This window comes from Planococcus citri, chromosome 1 (genome assembly GCF_950023065.1).
Source record: "Planococcus citri chromosome 1, ihPlaCitr1.1, whole genome shotgun sequence".
NCBI classification, from domain to species: domain Eukaryota; kingdom Metazoa; phylum Arthropoda; class Insecta; order Hemiptera; family Pseudococcidae; genus Planococcus; species Planococcus citri.
This window is the reverse complement of record NC_088677.1, coordinates 77,643,430-77,668,814: the sequence shown is the minus strand read 5'-3', so window position 1 is coordinate 77,668,814 and position 25,385 is coordinate 77,643,430. Positions and strand designations below refer to the sequence as shown.

Below are 25,385 nucleotides of genomic sequence, written 5' to 3'. Positions count from 1 at the left end.
CATCTATTTTATGCAATCGATGAATGAATTCTCGCGTTGTAGAGATCGCATCAATTTAATACACCTGAAAGATATAAATGTACTTCAAACACGTGCATTTTCGCTCGTTACAAAGAGCTACTAACTGCCAATTAGCCGATAATGCATTAAAATTTAAGTACAATTTCATGTCTAGCTAGGTGTACGCGCTCAATTTCACGCGTCTGCGTGTCATAATTCCCCTTCCCTCTGCTCCGTATAGTGCTCGCTATCGCAACGTGTATCATTTCGAATTGTTAATTAATAATTTGGCTGTTTTGTGACAAGCTGCCGTATACTATCTAAAGCCTAGAATACGCGTTTGGTGGACGATATGCGTTGAAATTATCAGATAATGTATGTTTAAGCTGCATTATGTGGTGCGTTTCGCAACACGGTAGGGGTAGCTGAGTTGAAAGCACATACAGTACACATATTGTACTCGTATGTCTGCGATGCTAGAGTTTCTTCGAATGATTTACACGCTCGTACGTATGAGGCGAATTATTCGAAATGCGTTCGGTTAATTAACACGTATAGACGTACGTACGTTTGGAGCAAATATATTGTGTAAGCAGTGTAATACTCGTACAAGGTGACAGGAGCGTTGAAACTTGGGTATTTACTGGTATTGCATAATTATTCTCATTCAGCGGCGTCGATCTAGTGCAGTCAAAATTCCAGACCTTTTTCAGGGCTCTACTGAACGGTTGAAAAGAGTGTACGAGGGTAAGATGGTGGAATCTGCAATCTCTCCAAATTTGGCCAAACTCACCCAAAAAGATAATTCTGACGAAAACCCATCTCAGAAAATTTGTTGAGTCGATTCTTCTTACCCCTGCCTCAAATAATACGTCCATTGTCCGTATGAGCTCAAAATTCAGTATTTTCCATCCGTGGAAGGAATAGTCCGGATTTTTTTTGAAATTTTTACAAAAAATTGTCACTTAACTTACTTCCAGTAAAAAAATTATGGTAAAAGTTGAAGGTCCAAAATTATTTTCAATATTTTCAGGGCCTCTCACAACTTTTTATCGTCTCCCCGATCTAATTTTTCCAAAAAAGTAAAAGATAGCCCATCCTAGTATCGTGGAGGTTTTCAGTTTCTCAACCCCTCTCCACTCCTTTCAGCTGCTAACACGTGGGGAATTTTCACTCTTTTTCCTACAATTTCTGATTTTATTCATCAATGGAGTACCTCTGCCCCCTCCCTATAGACCTAGAAGGTTTAAAAATGGAATGTACACTTGAAGAATGTCCTGTAGATAACCCTTTTGGTTTTTTTTTCAACCACTTCCCACTATTTTCTAGCGTCAAAAAGTGAATTTTTGCACCTTGTGCCGTTTATGCAGCTTCCCCTATTGACTTGAAAGCCAGAGGGATGCAGAACTGGGGGTGTGGGGGAGATGAGTGTCTCACACCCTCGCTTCACAGACAGAAAAATAGTGAGAAAAAGTTTATTTATTTATTTATTTATTTAGTTCATTTACATCTTAAATCTAAGACTAAATCAAAACAAAATGTAATATCTTAATTTATCCCTAATCCTAGATTTAAGATTCGGGGGAAGTAGGGGGAGGGGAAAAGACAGGTTGTCCACCACAACCCATACCCCCTAGGCGGTTGCCAAGGGCCCAATCACTTGAGCAGGCTTTGTTATTCATGCGTGCCCGTATGGTGGACTGAGTCCCCCAACCCATCTTGGGAAAAAGGATTTTAGGGAGGAGAATTTGATACCTAGGAGGGATCAACAAGTGTTGGTCTCCCCTTTGCATTACAAGAGTTTCAGATATGGGGGGACTTTTGTGAGGCAGCCAGTGCACTTGCTAAGGGCTTCTCACCAGCCACTCGCTTTGGACTTAAGAGTAGATATAAACTAGTTACGACTAATTAATCTAAGCTGAAAAATTTAGGAAAATAGGTACAACTAGTTAGATTGGTCTGTTTAGCATACATGTACAATATTACAATATAAGAAACTCACACTAAATTTATTTAAGCTCCAAGTTTTGAGAAAAAATAAATGTGTCATTCCGCAGGTAATGGGCCCATTTGGTTGATATTGAGTTATGGGGGGTGGGAGGGGGGTGATGTAGACATCCGGAGCAATCGTATGAGCTGGATAGAAGCCCAAAAAGTGCAAAAAAACTCCAAAAAAATCCATAATTAAACATTTGAAAAGCTCAACTTTTGGGAAAATCGCCTTCAAAGTTTTTTGTCTGAAAAAAGCTGAAATTTCATGTACTTAATCCCAAAACCTTCATACCTAAAATTGAAGATTATTGTTTCTGATGTCAAATACTACTACCCACCTGCAATATCGATTTTTTACTCAATATTTTCATGTTTATGATTATGAGCATTTTAAGCCTGAAAAACAATGATTAATAAATTAAAATTTTGCATAAAAATTCATTACTCTATTCAAAAGCAAAAGAAAAATTATTAAATTACATTTTCTGTCAAAATTCAACTTGTAAAAATAAAAATCGTAAAATTTTTTTTTTTAATTTCTTTCCAAGGTGTGATTCAAACCCATATCTTCTGTTCCGCAATCCATTACCAATGCCACACACCTAGCACTGCAGCTAGCTAAAACATGTTTTTGAATGGTATACATGTTGCCACTGGCGACTAGGTGCAGTATAATTCTGAGGGTATTTTTTGGAAGTCTTTAGAAATGAATTTACCGCAAAAAAACAAAATCGACCAAATGGGCCTTTCTTAGAAACATTTAAGTTCCATTTTTCTCCACTTGGGGCACACCTGCTGCCTTGATACTTTAACACACGATAGCTGGATATTATGTTCTACATCAAAATCCATCAAAACCTCGATTCAGAGTTGTGGGGCCAAAACGATCCCAAAACTGGAACCAATTAAATCCCGATTCAAATCTGATTCCAAAAACAATCCCAAAACCATTATTTTTCTTGATCCCGAAACCAAAAAAATCCCGAAACCGATATAATTTTGAACCCAAAACAATCCTGGAACCAAAACACAATCGTTTTGGTTTCAGGATTTCAATTTTTGCCTTTTTTCCACCATTTTATTTTGAAGAATGGTCATTTCACATCATTTATTGTACATCATTCAGGTTACAATAAAAATTACTTGACAAATTCAGCAAAATATGCACTTGAAACGTTGAACTAATCACTCCATTGGATTTTTCACATCAAAACCTCCCATTTTTTAGACCCCTGCAAGGTCCATTAGTGAATTTGGGCTTAAAATTGGTTGAAATGAAAATCCCAAAACTGAAACCGATTCAACCCAGAACCGAAACAAATTTTTCAATCCCAAAACGAATCCTGAAACCAAAATAAAAATTTGAAGAACGAATCCCGGAACAAATTCAATCCCGAAATGAAAAAATTTCAACCCCAAAACTGAAATCCAATCCCAAAATCGTTTCGGTCCCACAGCTCTGCCTTGATTATCAATTCACTCAACTTCTTCACTAAAAACATGATTATCTCGATAAATAGAATCGACCAAATGGGCCCATTACCTACGGACTGACACAAATATATTTGAGTAAGGTATGCATAGGTTTTGAAAAATATAACTCTAGTTATTTTCAACTTGAGTTACCTAATGCATCTTGACAGGTTATTTACAGGGCTTCTACAGGTTGATGTTGGGTTGGTGTTAGATTAGGATTGAAGCTGTTCCTCCTTCGGGGTGCATACTCTGACAGTGACTGAGTGGTCTTTGAAGCATTCAATGATGAACTACTTCACTGTTGGTCACTTTAGTTTATCCAGACCCCACCCTAGTCTTTGTACTGCTATCTTTTTGATCTTAAGTTGGTCGCATTTGGCAGCAAGTGCTTTCATCTTTGTTACAAAATCCTTAATCGACTGCTTATCATTGTACTGTTTTTTGGTGATGGCGTAAAGGATGGAATTTCCATCTTTTTTGAGCTCAACTACTTCACCAATCTTAGCACCCCTTAAAACCGCAGAGTGTCCAGGTTGCCTAAGGCTTGTCTGAACAGGAGCGCAATGCCCCAGAATTATTTGCCCTCGCTTCGTTTGGGAAGATATTCCTTCTACTGCGCAATTTTCAACCAATTTCAAGAATAGAAAAATTAATTTGAAAAATTTTGGAAGCATAATCAAATTATTAGAAAAATTGTAATTTATATGTAGCGTTAAAAAAAAATCATTTGAAGAGTGATATTCCAAAACTCGCTTTGTCCATTTTTATCAAAGTTGGGTTTTCAGTGGTACCTGGTAGATGAAGTATTAACTCACATTCCTACATCATCAACCTACCAAAATGAGGTGTTAAACTCACCTAAATAGCCAATTCACTAAAAATTTAAAAAAAAATAATGTTCCAAAACGCGCTTCGTCCATTTTTATTGAAATTTTTTTCTGCAGTATTTAGTGGATGAAATGTATACCTACACTCCTACATCATAAATCCACCCAAATAAAGTGCTAAACTCGCCTAAAAAGACAATTTACCCGTTTAAAGGGAAACTGTTTTTCCTCTCTCCTGAAAAGTTGTGAAAATGGACAAAGCGAGTTTTGGAATATCACTCTTCATTTATTAAAATTTAAAATTGTTCAACATTTTGGTTTTCAACTCTCATTTCAAAATTTGTTACAACCACACCTGGTTAATTGGCTGGAAAAATCTGTGAGGAGGGGGAGGGGGAGATCTGAACTACAACGTTGGAAAAATTTCAGTCTCATACCCCCTCCCCCCTCCGATCACAACACTTAATTTCATTACGCCTCTGTTAAGAGCTTGAAATTTGACGTTTTGCAAACCTCGAAGCATTGAAATTTTATTTTGTTTACTCAAACATTCAAACCACATTTGCTTAGGATATTTAGGTGTTCTTTTCACAAGAAGACATAGCACGAAACAAAGATTGCCGATAGCTGAGGAAAAGTAAGAATGGCATTTGTCAATGGTTGTTTATTAAGTATGCAGACCTATGTGTATGTCACGTCCCAACAAATGGCAAATTTACTCCTTAAATTATACATATTACAAAACATGTAACTCCGCTCGTAAAAAAAAACTCTTCCAAATTGAGATTATACGAGTGCGTATTTATTCGGAGCCCTGTTAAAGTCCATCAGCTTAAACTACATCCGCAGCAATAAACGAAATGAAAAATACGCCTATTTCGATTATTCGTCCATAAATGCTTATTACTGGCGCGGTCGGGTCGTAACTTTAAATGGAAAAGAAGAAGAAAAAAATGGAAAATAATTTTCTCTCATTTCCTTCTCAACGTGACCCCGTTCTTATGGCTGCTGCTGTGGCGGAGGCGGAGGCATCGTCCACCCAAAACGAATGGCCATATGAACGGGGCGAAAAAATTCTCAAACCCCCGCCATCCATAACGCTCGTTTAAGGTTACCCCAGCAGGAATCTGGGGACGGTTGTCGAAATTGAAACCGTGTATTATATCGATTCATTTAGAAAGGAATTTACTCGTACGCGAAACCGAAATGAAATAACTTTTTAATTATTTCTATCCATAGGAGACAAATATTGTATATACTGCACACAAGACGACATAAATATTATACCCTTCCCTTCCCTTCGCTGTGGATGTGGCCTTTCTTTTGCTTTTTACAAACGCCATCGCCATCGCGCTGTGTTGTGTGTTGTGCTTTTATAGTATTCGAATGAGAGATAGTAGGTACTATTTGTGTGCGATGAAAATAATACCCAGCAACAAGTTCCCACCTGTATCGTTCTCCTCGCTTGTGCTATGTTTTTCTGTATGTTTCGCATTCGCGTCGTCGTTTTTTTCTCTCTTTTTTCATTTCACTTTATTGTATACGTTCGAACGCGCGCCACGGCTATTTCGTTCATTTATTTAACGTACCCGCAGAGTTTATCGGTTTGAGCCACACCGTATCGTAGGTATATATGTGTTGAGCCAGCATCGAAATGAAGTTGGTTTGACAGATAAAAATATGTCGGTTGTATTCTCGTAAATAGACGTGTAATTTGTCCACACGTTAGACACCTTCGGTATCATCAGTGTAGCAGATGCTTTCGGTCGATTTGTTAACAATTATCAGACCAGGTTGCGGTGGCTGCTGCTGCTGGGGCATGAGTGTGTGCAAAGCCTCGTATCGGGGCTCCAATTGCCCATCAAATTATCGACGATTACTCGCCAAGCTCTCTAGTAATAATAGTTTTATTATTGCGCTCAGCTTCCTCGTAAATAAACTGTATACGGACTCGGCTCGTCTATAAATTCCAAACGATTACATGCTTTAAATGGTCACCAAGTTTTTAAGATGGAAGACGCCCTGCTTTAGAGTATTTTATAAGCGATGATGCCTTCTTTTTACAACCTTGGCTAATATTACGACCACTTTAACAGTAACTGTAACGCTAACAGTAACGCAATTACATTCTAATATGTCCACATCCGTCCGTCATATTCTATGTACTTGTATTCCTGTCATCGTTGGTGTAGAATATCGATAGCAGAAAACGGTTTTACGATTGAATTTCTCTTTCGAAGATACGGGATTAACTTATTTAAATTTTACAAGTGTAGGAAGGGAAAAACTTGATCGGAAATCTGTACTCGATATGCATATTATAACCACTTTGCTTCTTATCGGAAGATACGTAAGTACATATAAGCGCAGATTCCCTCGATGAATTTTTTATTACACGAAAGAAATATGCACTTAAAGTTACACTCACTCAGCCGATGTAAAATTCCTTTTTAACCGGCTCTCTGTGCTTAAGACGTTGCCCCGAACGTCTCTACCCTGAACGGATTCCCTTTAGAATGCATAAATCATGGAGGTTGATCGTCGCCTGCTCGTTTTTTCGTTGTATCTGCGTTTCTATACAGAACGAGATGAGGTTTTAGAATCAGAATTACCTTCACTTTTTTTGACCTTGGTGAAATTTAGTGGGATGATTAGGCAGAGAAATGCGTGAAAAACTACTAAAAAAAAAAGTGAATCCATTCCAAAAAAAACTCATTCATGATCAGTTTCTAAGTATAAAATAAAACTTGATTGAAAAAATTTAATGAGCTGAAAATTAATTTTATTAATTTCTTAAAATTTAAAATCCTTCCCAATATAAATAATTGACCCGAAATATTTGAGGAGGAAGTATTTTTTCAAAACAAATTATTTCTAAAATCAACGATTTGCAAATTTTCAACAGTTCATTAGAACTCTGAAGGTGGTCTAGGGTTTTGATGAGCATGGAGTAGGTCGCGACAAGCATATAGATGCCCTTGAGATGCCAGCCAGACATCCTATTGACTTTAGGAGGTCAGACAGGCAGACAGAGGACATTCAAAAACCATACAGGAGGCCAGATAGGCAAACAGATAGCCTTGAAAGACCAGATAGAAGGGTTAATGACCTTAGATGGCCGGACAGGCGCACGGGCAACCTTGAGGAGCCAGCCAGACGGGGTCAATGACTTTGTGGGTTCAAACCAACAGCCAGCTAGACGACCTTGAGAAGCCAGACAGATAGGTCAATGACCTTGGAGGGTCGAATAGACAAACGTACAACTTGATAAGACAGCCAGAGGGGTCAATGACCTTGAGAAGACTGGCATGTGGGGGTCAATAACCTTGAAGTTCAGACGAGCAGAAGGAGACAACCAACGTTGAGAGGCCAGAAAGACAGGTCAATGACTTTTTAGAAGGTCAGATAGGAAGTCAGACAACCTTGATAAGTCAGACAGATGGGTCAATGACCTTAAGACGTTAAACAGGCAGACAGGCAACCTTGAGAAAGCTGACATGCAGGGTCAATGACCTTAGGAGGCCAGACAGGCAAACACAAGACCTTCAGTAGCCTGAAAGACGGGTCATTGGCCTTAAACGACCCGCCGGTCAACGTAGAATCTCAAATACTGTCTTTTGAAGGAGAATTGAAAACTTGTTCTGGTTGAGAATCCATATCTCCCTTTCTCAGTTCTCAGACACAACTGGAGTATACATTTTTTCTGAGTAATTTTCAACTCGAAATGAAAGTTTCCACAAAATGTTGTCAAAGATCCTTTTTCCCCCTTTTTTTTTTTGATCCACTCTAATTCTGTTATGTATTCTTTTTCTTCTTTGTCGTTCACTAGAATCCAAGCATCATGACTATGGAGCTTCCCCAACCAGCTGTCTCCAACTTTTTCTACTTCCAGCTTCCCTGGTGCACTTTCCAAGGCTGAATCCTATAGTCTTTTTCATCAGGTCTGTGTACCTTGTGGGCGATCTTCTGTGCGACCACTTTCCCCCATGTGTCTTTGAACAGTATAAGTTTCTCTAGATCTCAGGACCCTTCTTCTTACAATGGTGCTTAGTCTGTCCTACACACCTAGTTCTTCCAATATTGACCTGTTTGTTTTTTTCTTGGTCCATAAGATTCTGAGCATTCATCTATAACAATACATTTCAAACGAATCTACAATGCTCTGATCTGTTTTCTTCACCCTCCATGTTTCTGACAAGTATAGGAATACTGAAAATACAAGGGTTTTTACAATCTTTAGTTTTGTTCTCTTAGCAATTCCATAGCTTCTCCAAATTCAATTCAGTTTTCCCACTACTGGTTTTGCAATTGATGCGCATCTTTTTAACTCATCTTCTGAGCCTCTCTTGTTGGTTATTAGGGAGCCTAGATACACAAAATGTTGTACCTGGTGAAATCATCATCATCATAGAGTCGTATAACCACTCGAGATGGTGTTGTGTACAAATCAACGCATACCCTTATGCCGAATTGGGTATTTGGGCTAACATCCTTTATGATAGTGTTGTCTCTATTGAGTTGATGACATATCTCATGGAAATTTATTTTTGAGCTTCCACCAGTAGTTTCCCACTGGCTTACTAGTGACGTCCACACAAGCACCTTGGAGCTAGCCAGGTAGTTTAGAGACCCTGAGCTCCTCAAATACTACCTAAATTAAGGCACTATCAGGGCTGTTAAATTACTGTAATTTATTCGCTGGTAAAATACGGAGGTAAAATACGGTAAAATATGACATTTTACGGTATTTATGGTATTTTACTAATTTGGATATAAAGAGTTATTTGTTTGTAGTTTGACTTCGAAGTTCTGAATTTCTGATCTGCCTCTGAAGTAAATTTTCATCTGTTTGAGGTGTTATTAAAAATTATAGAAAATTTTCCATGGACATTTTTTGGAAATTTATGGGGAAAATTTTGGGCAACTTTCAAATCATTAATTTCCATGGAGATTTGGAAATTTATGAAGGAAAGATGGAAAAAAGTGTTGATTTGGCTTTTTGGTAAATTATGGTAAAATACGGTAAAATACCGCCGTAATTTACCAACATAAATTACCTTACAGCCCTGGGCACTATAGCTTCACTCAGGTGAAATTGCTCGGCCATCTTTGGTGCAAAATAACAATAGAGTTTTTATGAAACGTCACAGTGACGTCACTTGCCAAACAGCTGTACTGTGCTGTGATTATGGCTGAAGTCATAATTTTGCACCAAAGATGGCCGGCCGATTTCACGTGAGTGAAGCTATAGTGCCTTACCTAAATATTGTATTTCTAGGCAATTGTCTCATCATAATGTTTTCAAAATCAATGCAGTCCACTTCTAAAAGTTATATTTTTATTCCTTGTTATCTAACAAATTGGTCCTTTGGGCTGGATGTCTTTACTGCTACTGTCAGAAAATGGAGATCATCTCCAAGCAAATGAAATCAGCGATGATAGCGATGATGGTACCAATACCAGTTTGACGAAGAGTTCAGATGACAATCGGCGCCACTGTAAGATAATATGCAATGCGTTGAAAAAGATAAAAACTGACAAGAAGCCGCTCTCTGAACTACTTACCTGACATTATCGACAAAGAATTGAAGGAACTGCAGAATTTAAAAGAGAAGTACCAAGCGAAATCAATCGACTGAGAACTAGATAACAATGTTGACCTGCAAGAACAAAATGAATTTCTGCAAATATACAAATATCTTTGTAATTGACTAGGTAATTGCCCATTGCACTTCGCTAAAAAAGATTTAAAATCAACAGACTTTGTTGATTCGACTTCCACAATCTGATCTGCCAAAGTTCAATGATGTACAAGGCAGGCACATGGATCACCTTCCAAACCACTCTATTTCATCTATCTCTTGCAGCTTGGGCTGGTTGTGATAAGTGCACAAACGTGGAAAATCCCCCCCCCCAACTTTCATCGCTTCCAAAATGGCGGTGATGCTATTTTTTCAATCGTAAGTTTTATATGAGTAAGAGTAAAGTACTACTCTCCAATATGTAGCGATGAGCCAATTTCAATTTCAAAGGCCATGCTAAAATTGACACAAAAAAATTTAGGGGAAAATGTTTTTTTTTTCTCTTCTAAATCTATTGTTAGCTCTGATGATAATTTGAATGATTTGGTGCTCATTTGGCCAATTAAGGGGGGACAGGGAAAGGGTGCTAAAATCAATAAATTCCAACCTACTCCCTGTATATGTATATTGAAGCCCTTTCAAATAAAACATTTTTCATTTTTTTAAAAACAAACAAGTTTGGATTTTTTTTCATAACAGTAATCTAAGCTCAAATCTAAAAATTGAACTGATTTGGTCCTATGAGAATAAGAAATACGTTGAAAAAAGTACAATTTTAGAATTTTTGATCTTTTTGCTGCCCCCCTAAATCGAAGAGGCTGGTATGCTCAAAAAGTCGAAAAAAGTCAAATTTAAAATTAAACCGATGGAAATCTATTTCAGTTCTACCTCTCTTTCTCGCACTATCTTACGCTCATTTCAAATTTCAAGTAGTACTCGTGGACATGCATTTAAATTACAATTATTATACGTTGTCAAATAAAGATATGGCCTGGTTAAAAATAGTTCGTGTGGAAAATATCATGATGACAACAAAACAAACATCGTTATGTATTCGTCGAACCTTGTCATTTATTGAATACAGAACGACACATGGAGCAAGGACAAGCTTTACATTTACCTAACAGATAGATTATCAAGTGTTCCATGTTTTTCCCAATTTTTTAACATACCACACGACAGGAATTTGTGAAATTCTCAAGATGAAAAAAAAAAAACAACTTTTGTGATAGGTATACCTACCCATATATGTACCACCTATAACACAATTCTATATATATAAGCTTTGATCATACGAGTAATATTCTAAGCTGAATTACTATTTTGTTTTTTACGTCACCTTTTGATGAGGATTAAAGAAAATGGATAAAAATGCAAGAATGCATTTTGCAAGTAGGCGTACTTTATGTAAAATCAAAGTGAAGACAGATGAGGGGGGATTGGGAAAATCTGACCCGAATACATGTACTTACAATACGCATAAAATATAGGTACCTATATGAGCATTTACGATTAAAAGAACGCGCCAACTTTTCAACCTTTCCATTTATCGCGATACATTTCAAGTGAAATTCACCTCACCTCGTTTCGCTTTAGTAAAATAAAAAAAAAAAGGGAAAAAGCCTCGTCTCGATTAACAAACTGTCTATGCCATTTACTCTCTATCCAACGTAAGAGCATGGCGGGTTAGGGTTCTCCTTTCTTTAAAACACGTGCAGCTTTTCGGCTCGAGTGTCATTTCCGTTTACGAGTTTGGTTTACGGTATTGCAGCTTTTAATGATGAATAACTTCAGGTTGTTTGACTTTATAGCAGACAATAATGGTTCATTGCGTGACTTCAATCGACACCAAATTGATCCGGAGTCGAAATTGATTGATTTAGTTTCGGTTCGGTGTCCGCGGGCTTTGTAAGAAGATTAGTTTAGGTTCAATTTATTGGTGTAAGATGTAAAATGTAAGATGGAAGTTTGGCACGAAGGAAGGGTGCGGTGTGTTAATCGACGGCGACGCGAACGATTCGAATCGATAGAAGAAAAAATAAACACGGAGTGATTCCATCTTTAGTACACTACGTTTATCAAAATTCTCATAAACTTGACGCTGCTTTCTTTAATCAAACTGTTTCGTTCAATTGTAGGATGTTTCACGTAAAAAACATTCCTATCCATGATTTAATTATTCAAAACTCTTCATCGAGAGGAGACTTCGTCCTAATTTTCATTTCTTCAGACTTCTTCAGTAATCAATTTCGCGCCATTTTCTTCACCCAATTCGGGAAATTTCTGCATCTATCGTCGTACAAGTACAGGAACTAACACAGTCGATTAAAATTACTTACGTTGGAGGCTTCATAGAAGAAGCTGTTGCTCGACGACGCAGCCAAACTGTAAACTCAGACCGCAATTATCGAGCAATTAGTTGTAAAACGCTTTACATGATCGCGTATCGCGTATCGTAATAGGGGTAAAAGTGTAAACGACGAAATAAATAACACGGAGACTGGCGAAATATGGTATAAATTTATCATAATTACATTTCGCACTCGCACACACGCGCTCGTCCAAATTCCACATTGTGTGCCGGCGTTTTATCGTTAAGGGTGCTGCGAGGCGAAGCGCGAAGCGACGCGATGGTTCAGTTTTATATGAAGATAAATAAACCTGTTTAAAAATACCCCTATTCGGCCATAATAATTCGACAATCTATTATGAGCGAGATTGAATTACCCCTCGACTGTTGCGCCTGGCGCAGAAGCCGCCCTAACGGCGACGACCATCGCTGAGCATCAAAGCTGTATGTGCTGTGCAATTCCTGCCGGTATTTTGGTTGCCGCAGCTTGTGACGATGAAATAGCAACGTGAAAAAAAAACCTTTGCTCGGTATAATAAACTCGCGTTGTACGATGCACGACAAAACCGCCAAAACAAACCGACGATATAATTTAAAGGCGCGCCACCGCATATGTAAAACACAAACGGCATAGTCAGCTATAAACCATAACCGCCATGGTTTCTTTGTTGGTTTTACACACGCTCAAGCTCGACTCTATATAGAGCTGAGCTGGCATCGAGGCGGAGAAACAAATAATAATCGAGTCCCGTATGTATGTAGTACTCGTAATCGTATGTACTATATGTATAGATACGATTTCGGCATCATTCAACTCGACGAATCTCTTTTAATTGGTCGAAGCTGCAGCATGACGTCGTCACATCGTCGCGTCGTATACGTGTAATAAAATCAAAAAAAAACTTGTAACTAGAAGTTTAACTACCGCGGATATACTCGTACGCTGAGACGAATAATTCTCCTCAAAATAATGGCCACGATGATGTTGAATAACATGCACGTCGAATCCACACATAGTTACTCACGTGGATCGTAAAAAAAAATCTCAAAGGGTGTTTGCAGAATTCAGTAAAGACCTCCACTTTGAGTTGAAAGCTATCCTGAAAAATTTTTAGGCTCGGAGGTGCCTTTGAAAAGAACACATGAGCCTTCAAAGATAGGACATTTTGAAAAAAATCATGATTTTTCACTCCATCCTCATTTGGGAAAAATGGCCCAGTCCCAGAAGATAGTATTTGAGATTCTGTGGTCGCATGGACGCTAGAAATTAAACAACACTCACGCAAATGCGTGAGAAGACCGACTTTTCTTCAAAATAAAGATCTTTTATGTACCTACAAGTCGAATTGATTAACTTTTTGTAAAACATTTCCATAGTAATTGATCTGTTTGCAATCGAATCGAATCATTTACGAACGATTGGTGATTAAATAAATTGATTGATTTCTTGGTGAATCATTCACAAACGGATCAATTTAATTTAGGATTGATTCGGTTTTTGTGAAACTATACATATAGGAATTGTCTGTTTTCAAACGAAGTGAATCAAATCATTCACAATCGATTGATGATTGAACAAGTTGATTGAATTCTAGGTGAATCATTCGCGAACGAATTAATACGTAAAAGTGACTCGTTTGGGAACGAATTAATTCGTGTAAGTGACTCGTTCGCGAACGAGTCGATTCAATTACCTAATTCTTGGTGCATAATTCACGAATGAATTGAATAATTTTTGGCAAATCATTCGCAAACAAATTGATTCGTTTAAGTGAGTCGTTAGCGAACGAATCGATTCGCTTATTCAATTTTTGGTGGATCAATCACGAAGGAATTGATTTGTATAAGTGAGTCATTCCCGAACGAGTCGATTCGTTTACTTAATTTTTGGTGAATCATTCACGAACGAATTGATTGGTATAGTATAAGTGACTCGTTTGCGAACGAATCGATTCGTTCACTTAATTTTTGGTAAATCATTCACAAACGAATTGATTAATTGGCGAATAATTCGCGAAAGAATTGAAAAAGTCTGTAATAATTTTTTGGAGAATCATTCGCAAACAAATTGATTAATTGTTGGTGAATTGTCGCAAACGAATTGAATAATTTTTGATGAATCATTCGCAAACGAATCGATTTATTAAATTAATTTTTGGTGAATCATTCACGAACGAATCGATGAATTATTGGTGAATCATTCGCGAGCTAATTGTTCAATTATTGGTGAATCATTCGCAAACGAATTGTTCAATTGTTGGTGAATCATTCGCGAACGAATTGAATAATTTTTGGAGAATCATTCGCGAACGAACTGAATAATTTTTGGAGAATCATTTGCGAACGAACTGAATAATTTTTGGTGAACCATTCGCGAACGAATTGATTCGTATAAGTGACTCGTTCGCGAACGAGTCTATTCATTTACCTAATTCTTGGTGAATCATTTACGAACGAATTGATGAATTATTGGTGAATCATTCGCGAACGAATTGAATACTTTTTGGCGCATCATCAGCGAACGAATTGGATAATTTTCGGTGAACCATTCGCGAACGAATTGATTCGTATAAGTGAGTCATTCGCGAACGAATCGATTCATTTACTAAATTTTTGGTGGATCATTCGCGAAGGACTTTAATTATTTTTGGTGAATCATTCACGAACGAATTGATTTATATAAGTGACTCGTTCGTGAACGAATTGATTCGTATAAGTGACTCGTTTGCGAACGAATCGATTCATTAAATTGATTTTTGGCGAATCATTCATGAACGCTTTGAATAATTTTGGGTAAATCATTCGCGAACGAATTGATTCGTACTCGTATTAGTGACTTCTTCGCGAACGAATTGAATTATAAATTAACGAAATAATCAATTCGTTGGAGAATGATTCGCTAAAAATGAATTTATGTATTCGTTTGCGAATGGTTCTCTCAAAAAATTAATCTATTCGTTCATGAATGATTCCCTTGAATGAACTGATACCTACCCTCACGAACAATTCATTCAGAAATCAATCAATTTCTATGTAAACAATTCGTTTGAAAACACATCAACTTGTTAATAAACCGATTCATTAGGAACGGTGGAGGACTGGAGGCCTTGTGAGGTTTCAAGTTTCATCGAAATCGGTTAAGCTGTTTTCTAGGTAATGACTATACCTAATGAGTTTTAAAAAATTTTGAAAAAAGTAATTTCGATATTTTGGGAACCCCTGGAAAACTAGAAACTTGCGATTTGCGCCAATCATAACGTTTTGAGGTATATAATCGATTATCTAAATGAAAAAGTTCAATTAAGCTCCCCCTATATTCGTAATTTTGAACCCCTTTTTTAGAGCACCACACTTTAGGAACCCCTAAAAAAGGCGTTTATGCATATTTTTTCAAATAATTTGAAGAATTTACATTTGATACACACTAGCAAATATTCGATAATTTTTCATACGATTTTTCCTGTAACTTTCAAAATTGAGCTATTTTGGTTCAAATTCTGGGATTTAACTCTTCGAAAAGCTGTGAATATAACGTTTTCACTATTTCAACGAAGTAAAAATGTCAGAATTTGACCCAAAAAAGCTCAATTTTGAAAGTTACAGATAAAATCAAATGAAAAATTACCGAGCTCTTGCTAGTGTGTTTCAAATGCAAATTGATTGATTTATTTGAAAAAACATGCATAAACGCTTTTTTTAGGGGTGCCGAAAATGGGGGGCTCTAAAAAAGGGGTTCAAAATTACGAATATACAGGGAGCTTAATTCAACTTTTTCATCTAGATAATTGAATATATACCTCAAGACGTTACGTTTGGCGCAAATCGCAGGTTCCTAGTTTTCCAGGGGTTCCCAAAATATCGAAATTACAAAAAATTGGAAAATTGGATTTTGGAGTACCAGCGGAAAATTTTATTGAGCTCAAAATTTGATAGGATGGAGGTCTTTCGGATGCTAATAAACTGTAGAAAGCTTTTTAGAGGGGTTCAAAGGGGTGGGTTCAAAATGGAGGTTTAAAAATTTTCAAAAAATTGAAACCCCCCAATTGCTGCCCCCGAGGGTCGAAAATAAGAAAATCATCTCGCATAACGTTTATCGGGTTCAAACAGATATTTTGCGCTAAAAAAGTTTTTGAAAATGATACTCAGTGGTTCCTAAAATTATTTTTTTATTCACAACTTTGGGAACCCTTGGAGCTCAAAAAATGGTCATTTCGGGTTAACTAACCACGGACTCGTATTTGGGACATGTAGTACAACATTTTAAGAGTGGTCAGGTCGATATCTGTGCGGGCCCAAAAATGGCCTTATCGCCACTCCTCCTTTGTCGCTCGATAAACTTGGAAGCGTTGAGCTTTTGGAACATGATGACGATGATGATGACGAAATGTCAGACTATTGCTTTGAAATTGCATCTTTTTTGATCTGTGGGAATGTCATGAATTCTTCATACTCAAAATATAAAAATCAAAAATGTATTTGTGATGAGTCTAAGCTAACTTGTTCAGTAATGTTTACAGAGTGGAGGGTGGTGAAGTTTTGACTAACTAAGATAATGTCGAGTGACATATCGTTTGTTTGGTTTTTGGAGGCGCTGAGTTCGAATATAAGAAGGTGAGTTTTCTAATCTGACCTTATTGCTAACCTCAAAATTTGATTGAGGAGGGTGAAAATGAGCATTCATTTTTGATCGTTTGCAATCAGACAAGCTTTCGCACTAAAAGATTTCAAATGCAATATCGAGAAATTTTATCCTTTGTGGTATGAGAACATTGCAAATACTCTTATCATTTTGTAATAGTTGTCGAACGCGCTCATTTGCCTACCAAACTTCTGTTTTCAAAGTGAAATGAAGCGTTACTTTTGAAGTTTTGTAGGTTGGTTATTTTTCTGTTAAATTTCGCCCATCTATACCAACTCGTGCTCTGCTTTTCTCACTCTCTGTGAGGAAGTACGCTGTACTGGAAGCACTTTAATCAGAACGAAACATTTCAAGTGAGTGGGCAGATACACACGTGTACTTGGTATTTATTCGAATATCTCCACACTTTTGACCGAATCCAAAATATACCTCGTACCAGCACAAAACGACACAATTTCACGTCCAAGCCTCGAAATGTCTGTCTGTCTTCTCCATATGTAATATACCTACATGGAGTACCTCTACCTATACAGTATATGGTGTGTACCGTACAGCCTATACAAGAAATAATCCAAAGTCGACATAATGTTATCTGTTTTCAGATAGCAGCTGTTTCATTTCGTTGAATTTTCCGTTAAAAAGTGCTCATCGCTAAGTAAACTCGATGACTGTCGAACAACGACACAATGCAGTCAAATTCAATTTGTAGCACACTACACATGTTTGAAATGATTTTTTTTTCTACTCTACTCTGCCACGTGAAAAGACACGAAGGCGACTTTTCATTTAGCGTTTCGTGTTTTTTTCATTTTTCCTCGTCGCCTCCTGTGCCTTTACTTTACGTACTACGGTACTTTCGTCGATGGCAGATGGTATACTTGAAAAAGTTTTTTTTTTCTGCTTCGAATTAATGTCTGTCGCGCGGCGTTAAGTGTAGATTTGATGTATTCGATTTTTCTTACGCCCTGTATCTCATCGTAGATATACGAGTACAAGGGACCAACTACCGACAACGACGCAACAGCCGAGTATTTTCTAAGATCGCACAGCGTGAGGGCTTGCGTCATTTGACGAAATTGCCTCAAGGTGACGGAAGGTTTTGTAGTCTTTTGTTATACGGTGCTGGTTGGTTGGACCCCCTACCACGTGGAACGTTCGTTGGATCCGGTAAACGAAAACTGGAACGCGGTTTGTTAATATTTTTTGTAATGGGGCACGTGGAACTGGAAATTGCGAATGGAAGAAATGTGTTTTTCGAAACGATTCGTAGGTTTGGCCAGTGAGATGTAGGGAGATGTAAAAAGAAAAGGGATGAGATAATGAGTTGTGGTTTTAGAGAAATGAAGTGAAAGAAGACGTTGAAATCATTAGGAAAAATCTCATCTTTTTTTGGTTAATGTTAAATTAAATTGAGAGGGAAAAAATTTGCCACATATTTTCCCAATTTTTTTGAAATATTCTTTTTTTTTGGGGGGGGGGGGTGTTTATAATTACAAGATTATTACACCCGTAAGGGGGGGGTTAGATTTGGTTTGTGAGGTTGATGTTTTTTATTAGGGAGATGAATTTTTGTATTTCTGAGGGTTCGTCAGGGATAGTAGGTGGATTTTCTTTTATCTGTAGTGTAAATCTGTTTTGTTTTAGTTGGGGACAGTTGAAAAGTATGTGTTGGATGGATGTGGGTTCGTTTCTGCAAAATTGGCATGAGGGTTTTGGTTCTTTTTGGTATAGGTGGTTGTGAGTGATTTTTGTGTGGCCTATTCTTAGTCTGGTAATCAGGATTTCTTCTTTTCTGTTCAGGTGGCCTAGATTTTTCCAGGGGAGAGTAGTTTTTTTATGTTGGAAGAGTTTGTTTGAAGTTTGTTGTGACCAAAAGTTCTGCCAGTTAGTAAATGTGTTGTGAGTGATTAGAAATTTAATGTCATCAGGAGTGAGAGTGGTAAGAGGGAAGGGGGTAGCGGCTGTTTTTGCTAGTCTATCAACAGTTTCGTTTCCAGTGATACCTATGTGGCTGGGAACATACATGAAGCTAATTGAGTAATCATAATATTGGAGGTTAAAAAGGGACTTATGTATGTCTTGGACTATATGGGATGTTCAGAAAAAATGTTTTGAATGGATAGCAGTGAACTTAGTGAGTCGCTTTGGATTAAGAATTTTTTATTTTCTGATTGAATGGAAATTATATCTATTAGGCAATGTTTTATGGCAGTGAGTTCAGCAGTAAAAATTGAGGCACAGTTGTGAATTTTGAAACTGAGAACTTTGTCATTAATTGAGTAAGCATAACCAGTATGAATATTAGAAATTTTTGAACCATCTGTGAAGCATAAGTTATATTTAGTATAGTTTGATAACAGTTCTAAGTAATGACTCTTGATTAATAATGGGGAGTGATCATGTTTTGGGTAGTTTCTTAAGTAAAATTCCATCTGTATAGGTTTGAGAGACCTAGGGGGATAAGATATTGGTTGATGTATTAGGTTTTTTAGGTCAATTTGTAGGTTGTTCATATTTTTGATAAATTCTGGGATTGGACCTGAAGTATGGAGGAAATGCTGAGAGATGTAGACATTGAGTGACCTTTGAAGAGGGTGAGATGGATTATTTGCAACAGTTGTTAAGAATTTGTTTGTCATGAGAATTTTCCTAAAATCAGGAGGAAGCTCTGCAGCTTCACAATATATACTATCAATTGGAGACGAATAGAGAGCACCTATGCAGATGCGCAAGGAGGAATTTTGAACAGTTTTGAGAATGTTAGTAGTTTTATTTGACAGGTTTGTAAAGCATGGACTTCCATATTCAATTTTACTACGTATCAGAGCTTTGTACAAGTGAAGTAATAGTTGGCGTGATGGGTTATACTTTGGATTTTTAACAATTTTTAGTAAATTTAGACGTTTGTTAAGTTGAGCTTTTATGTTGAGAAAATGAGGCGTCCAAGTAAGTTTTTTATCAAAAGTAAGTCCAAGGAATTTAGTAGTTGGTTTAAAAACTACAGGATGTCCTTTGAATTCAAGGATAGGTTCTGGGTAGGTTTTATTTCTCTTGGAAAAAAGTATACAGTGAGTTTTAGATTCAGAAAATGTTAGTCCATTTGTTTCAGCCCATTTTTCAATACAATTTAGAGTTTTTTGGATCATTTCTGAGGCTAGTTTGATGTTATTTGAACGTATTGAAATGTTTATATCATCTGCAAAAATTCTTAAGGAAAGAGGTTGAGGAATAATACTACAGATATCATCAATTAGGAGTATAAATAGTATGGTGCTAAGCACAGAGCCTTGAGGGACTCCATTTTCAATATCAAAAAGTTCAGAGTATGAATTTTCAATTCTGACTCTAAAGGTACGATTTGATAAAAAGTTTTGAATAAAGTAAGCTAAATGCCCTCGAATCCCTATAGAATGTATTTTTTGAAGTATTTTGTATCTCCATGCTTTGTCAAAAGCTTTTTCAAGATCAAAGAAGACTGAGAGTACAAATTCTTTATTTTGAAAGGCAGTATTGATTTCCTGTGTAAGACTAAAAAGATGGTCCAGAGTAGATCTTTTTTTCCGAAAGCCACTTTGAAAAGAACTGAGGGAATTTGTAGAGTCAATATTCCAAGTAAGACGTTTCATAACCATTTTTTCTAGAATTTTACATGGGACAGAAGTTAAAGAAATAGGCCTGTAACTGGAGGGAAGGTGAACATTTTTCTCAGGTTTAAGTATGGGAATGACAATAATTTTTAAAAACTGCAAGAATTACAAAGTAGAAAAATTTTTTTGATTTTCGGTGAATTTTTGAAAATCAAATTTGGATCGAAAATGGGGAAAAATCACAATTTTACCAAATTTACCAAGAATGATGACGAGTCCCCTTCACCCCCTCTGTCGACGGTCCTGGTTGAAGGGGGTAGTTTGGCTGTTTCAACTTAAAAAGACAGTCTTAGTAAACTTGCCAAACTATCGTGCATCATTTAAAAAAGAAACCAATAATAATATTTCATCAAAACTATACCAATCAAGTCCCCAGTTTTCATTTTCCAGCTGATCTGATTCAATGTTTTTATTCCATAATCTCAGCACCCCTCTCTTCCTCCCTCATGTGCTGGAATAGCGATGGAGGGTGTCGACGCGAAATGAGAAAGTTTTCATGACGAGCGGATTTCTTCTTTTGTATAGACGCTAGAAATTTAAATTAGATTATTTCCACACAGAAGAAATGAAGAATAAGAATGCTTTTCTCAGATAATTCAACCGCCTCACACACATACTATATACTATAATCGTTACGCTTTATCACAACAAACAGTTTAACGTCGACTTCATCCCCTCACTACCCTCTCCACCGGTAACATTTTCCGCGAAACTCTCTTTAATTTAGGTATATATGAAAAGCTATACACTATGTGTATAGCAAAAGTGAAATTTTCTTCGCCTAGGTACTGTATACTATACGCATACGCTTATGGTATGCATATACTTTTACCTACATAACGCGTGTTCATGAAAACGCCTCCTTTAAGGAGTTATCTTTATCGTTGTATTATTAATAGCGCTACTAATGCAAAGGGTGTGTACTAAAAACCTATTTTACGTAAGGTCGACGCATATTTTTCTGCTATATATACCGTCATCGCGTAGTCGTCGTCGCCATAGCCATCGCTAAGTATCGTTTTCGGTACCTTTACCTGCGTGTTTTGATGACTCGAATCTAAAATAGCCAAGATACGAGGTCGTAAAAACTTCTACCTTTTGAATTTCACACCCCTTAATTGGTCCATTTACCAAAACAACGCCTCGCGAGCTAATTATTACGCGTCTTTTTAACTCTACGCGAGTCTAAATGTCAATTTAGTTCGAGTAATGAATTGATCGTCTTTTGTTTTTACCAGAAGATAAAGTTCTATATTCGAATCGTTTGATAAGACAGTGAAAATGAATGTTGGAAGTCTGCAAGTTCTTATCGTTAGTCATGAGTTGGTTTAAAGAATCGAAAATCATTACAATTTAAAAGACCGACAGTCTAAAGTTATAGTCCTCAACATTCATTTTTGGTCCCTCCAGGGCAATTTGATATTTCTGGAGAAATTTCAAAACTCGCTGGAGGCTCCAAAAAAGTTCAACTGCGATTTTTTTCAAATCGAGCGATCGTGTAGACACATCAGACGATATCTTATTGGAAAAACCGCTCGATATAAATCTTTTTTGAAAATTTTGCTTTTTCTAGAATTTACACATTGCTGGTCAAAAATTCACTTTTGAATTCACACTCTAAAAATTTCGAGATGATTAAGTACCTGGAACTGGAGAAAATTGAGAAATCGCTGGAGGCTCCAGAATGACCCGAAACTACTTAATAGTTGTTAATGTACGGAAGCTGAATCGAAGGAATTATTCACATTGGTTCTTTCGCCCCCCCCCCAAGAAAAACAAATTTAGTAACCAAAAGTGCTTGGAAATGTAACAGAAAACAAATTTAGTAACCAAAAGTGCTTGGAAATGTAACAGAAAAAGTGGCAAAACATGAGCAGAACATTTCAATGCCGAAAAAAATTACCAAAAAAACAAAACTTTCGTTTTGAATTAAAATCTGAAAAAAAATTTTTAAGAATTTTCGCAGAAAACACGACTTTTTGGAAATTATTGACAAAAAGAGATAGTTTTTGGCAATTTTGCTTACGCAAAATGGGAATTATTTGAGAAGAAAAAGTTTTCGAAACGCACGAATTTACCGAAAAATACACGATTTGCAAATTATCAACTGCTCAATCTGTCCTCCCATCAAATAATGAATTTACTAAAAATAATTTCTCTAATTCGAGGTCATTTCAATGACACAAAACATCGAACCATGACAGAAAACACTTCGTGTCTATTTCTACGTACTTTTCCTCGAAAAGATTGTGCAAAGATAAAACGATGCTCTCTTGATAATGCCACAATATACCTACAACTCTATTCAATTTAATTTCAAAGTAGATATGCCTAATTTAATTACGAGATAAGCATATTGCATTTGAGAGGGGCAACACTTCACATCGATCATTTTAAACCATAACACCATAACGAGCAAGATGTATTTGTACTTGAATTTCTTGTATCTTACCTTTGGAAAATCGTTTGCCAACAAAATTTTGCAAACATCAGAAAAATCAAGTTCGTGAAAAATCTGAAATCAAATAAAGTAACAAAATATGCATTAAATTACACAGCCAATGAATTCGATATTTCACACATTCGCTGTCATTTTTCCAACAAAAATGATAATTTTGGCGACAAAAACCAAGATTTTTGACATGCTGAGCCGAATCGATGTTATCAAAATTTTTCAAAAAGGAAGTGGTTCTGTTAATGATAAATAAATAATTTGAATTTTTATAGTTTGGGTATTAATATTATTTTTGTAATTTTCCGGTTTAATTATACAATTTTTTTAAATTTTGAAAGAGCATCTTAAACGACCCGAGCAAAGCAAGGGCAAAATCTTTTGAAAATTTATAATTCGAAAAATAGAACGACTCCAACGTTAATTAAAGAGATAGGTTTTTCTGATTTCAACATTTTTGAAATTTAATGAATGGTTTTTTGAAATCCCAGGACTCGTGGTCATTTCTCTTCCCCTCCTACCCCTCCAAAAAGGCACTTTAGTAACCCAAAAATCTCGAAAAAAGGTAGCCAAAAAAGTGGCAAAATAATATGAGAAAAACATTTCACTGCAGACAAAAAAAAAATCACCAAAAAATCTGAACTTATCGTTTTTAATCAGAATCTAAAAATCAATCAATCAATCAATCTTACTTATTTGATTCAATTTTACAACTTTATCACAAAAAGATGAAACTCGGTAGAAACTTGCAAAATTTTAGCAAAAAGCAAGACTTTTTTTTGCAAAAATTACGAAGGAAGTTGAATTACTAATAATACTTTGCAATTTTGTTGATTAAAAAAAGTAACTTTTTTTTAGCAATTTTGGGCAAAAAATTGAGAATTTTTGGAAATAAAAGTGGCTGAGACTTTTGACAAATTCAGCAAAAAAAGAGGCGTGTTAGCAATTTCTGGTGAAAAAACGACACCTTAAAATAATTTTTAGAAAAAAGTGAGAGTTTTTGGATGCAAAAAACAACACAATTTTTAGTAACTTAAAAAGCTAATTCTCGGTGATTGGGGGGGGGGAGGAGGACGAGGACGAGGAGAGGAAGTGAGACTTCGTAGAGATTTAGATGAAAAGCGAGAATTTTCATCAAAAAGAAGAACTGGATAATTTTAGCAAAATGCAAGACAGTTTGGCAATTATTGGTAAAAAAAAATTATATACTTATTCCTCAATTTCTGTTTAAAAAGTTGGACTATTTTGCAATTTTTTGATAAAAACCCGGGATGTTTTGACAATTTATAGCAAAAATAACAACTTTTAGGCACTCTGTGATGAGCAGGAGTGCCTTAACCGCCATAGGTGGTTTGTGATGTAATTCCTCTATGGGAAATATTAGTGCAATTCTTCCATAAGAGTGGGAAAAACAGGAATACGTGTTGAATTCTTTAGATCTTCGGTCCAATGCAAAGATGTAAGACTTATGAAAACCACTTCTAGTTTAGCGACTCGAGTAAGCTAATGTTTTTGTCAACTGTGAAAATATAAAGGCAGGCAATGGCCACCCCCTTCGTTCCCTATTTGTGTAGTAATCCATTTATTGGATAATTCGTGTTTATTTTAACGTAAATTGACATTATGTTGTTTCGATTTATGGTTTCTTGGATCAAGAGATGTGCCCAGCATTTACATGTTGTCTTACTACCAGTAGCTGCCACCACATCTAGTATTAGGGAATGCAAAGGGAGCAGCAGTCAGCATGTACAGTGTTAGGGGGAGGTTGAAATAACTTTCCTATGGGTTGCATTCACCCCTCCTAAATTAATCACATAAATATTGTAATGGTTAATGTTTACCTGTCATAATTATAGCTCATTTGGCAGACAGGGTACTTTTGAACCATTTTCTAGTTTTCTGAGGAGGATTTTTTCTCCTTTACTGTACCTGAAGATTTCAAATTTTGTCATTTTGTTCTTCTGGGCATCTCGTTGTTTCTTGTTATTTGTGGGGATTCTTTCCTCGAGAATCTCAATGAGCTTTTTACACATTTGGTCTTCCTTCTGATAAGATGAGATGTTTCTAAGACGTTGGTATAGCTCTGGGATGTTTTCATCTATAAATTTGAGTTCAAATGGGGCAGTATTGGTCTGGAATTTGTCTACTTCGATGTCAATTGGTTCAGGCAGTGTGAGTTCTTCACCTGCTACTTCCATGCTTTGAATTTCTAGTTCAGGCGCCCTCACTTTGTAGAGCGTCTTGTTGGAGAAACTCATGTCATATCGTAGATCGTAACAGTTCAAAACTGTTATCCAATGGGCTGCCTTTCGATGAGTTTGAGCAATTTCACAAAAACGGTTGATGATAGGTAGAAGGTTTGATCTGATGTGAGTTTGTCGTCCATGTAGCCAGATCTGCAGCTTTTGGACACATTTCAC

At 36.5% G+C, this 25,385-nt stretch overlaps 1 protein-coding gene and 1 long non-coding RNA gene across 4 annotated transcripts in view; one reads left to right on the top strand and one right to left on the bottom strand.

Moving 5' to 3' along the window:
• LOC135834789 (voltage-dependent T-type calcium channel subunit alpha-1H-like) overlaps positions 1–25,385 on the top strand; it is a 472,203-nt gene that overhangs the window by 269,600 nt on the left and 177,218 nt on the right. The gene's annotated exons all lie outside the window — the stretch shown is intronic.
• LOC135834927 (uncharacterized) overlaps positions 1–25,385 on the bottom strand; it is a 191,803-nt gene that overhangs the window by 4,053 nt on the left and 162,365 nt on the right. The window contains exon 5 of the long non-coding RNA XR_010556794.1: positions 22,966–23,028. This is a non-coding gene — a long non-coding RNA (uncharacterized LOC135834927). The remainder of the gene's footprint in view (positions 1–22,965; positions 23,029–25,385) is intronic.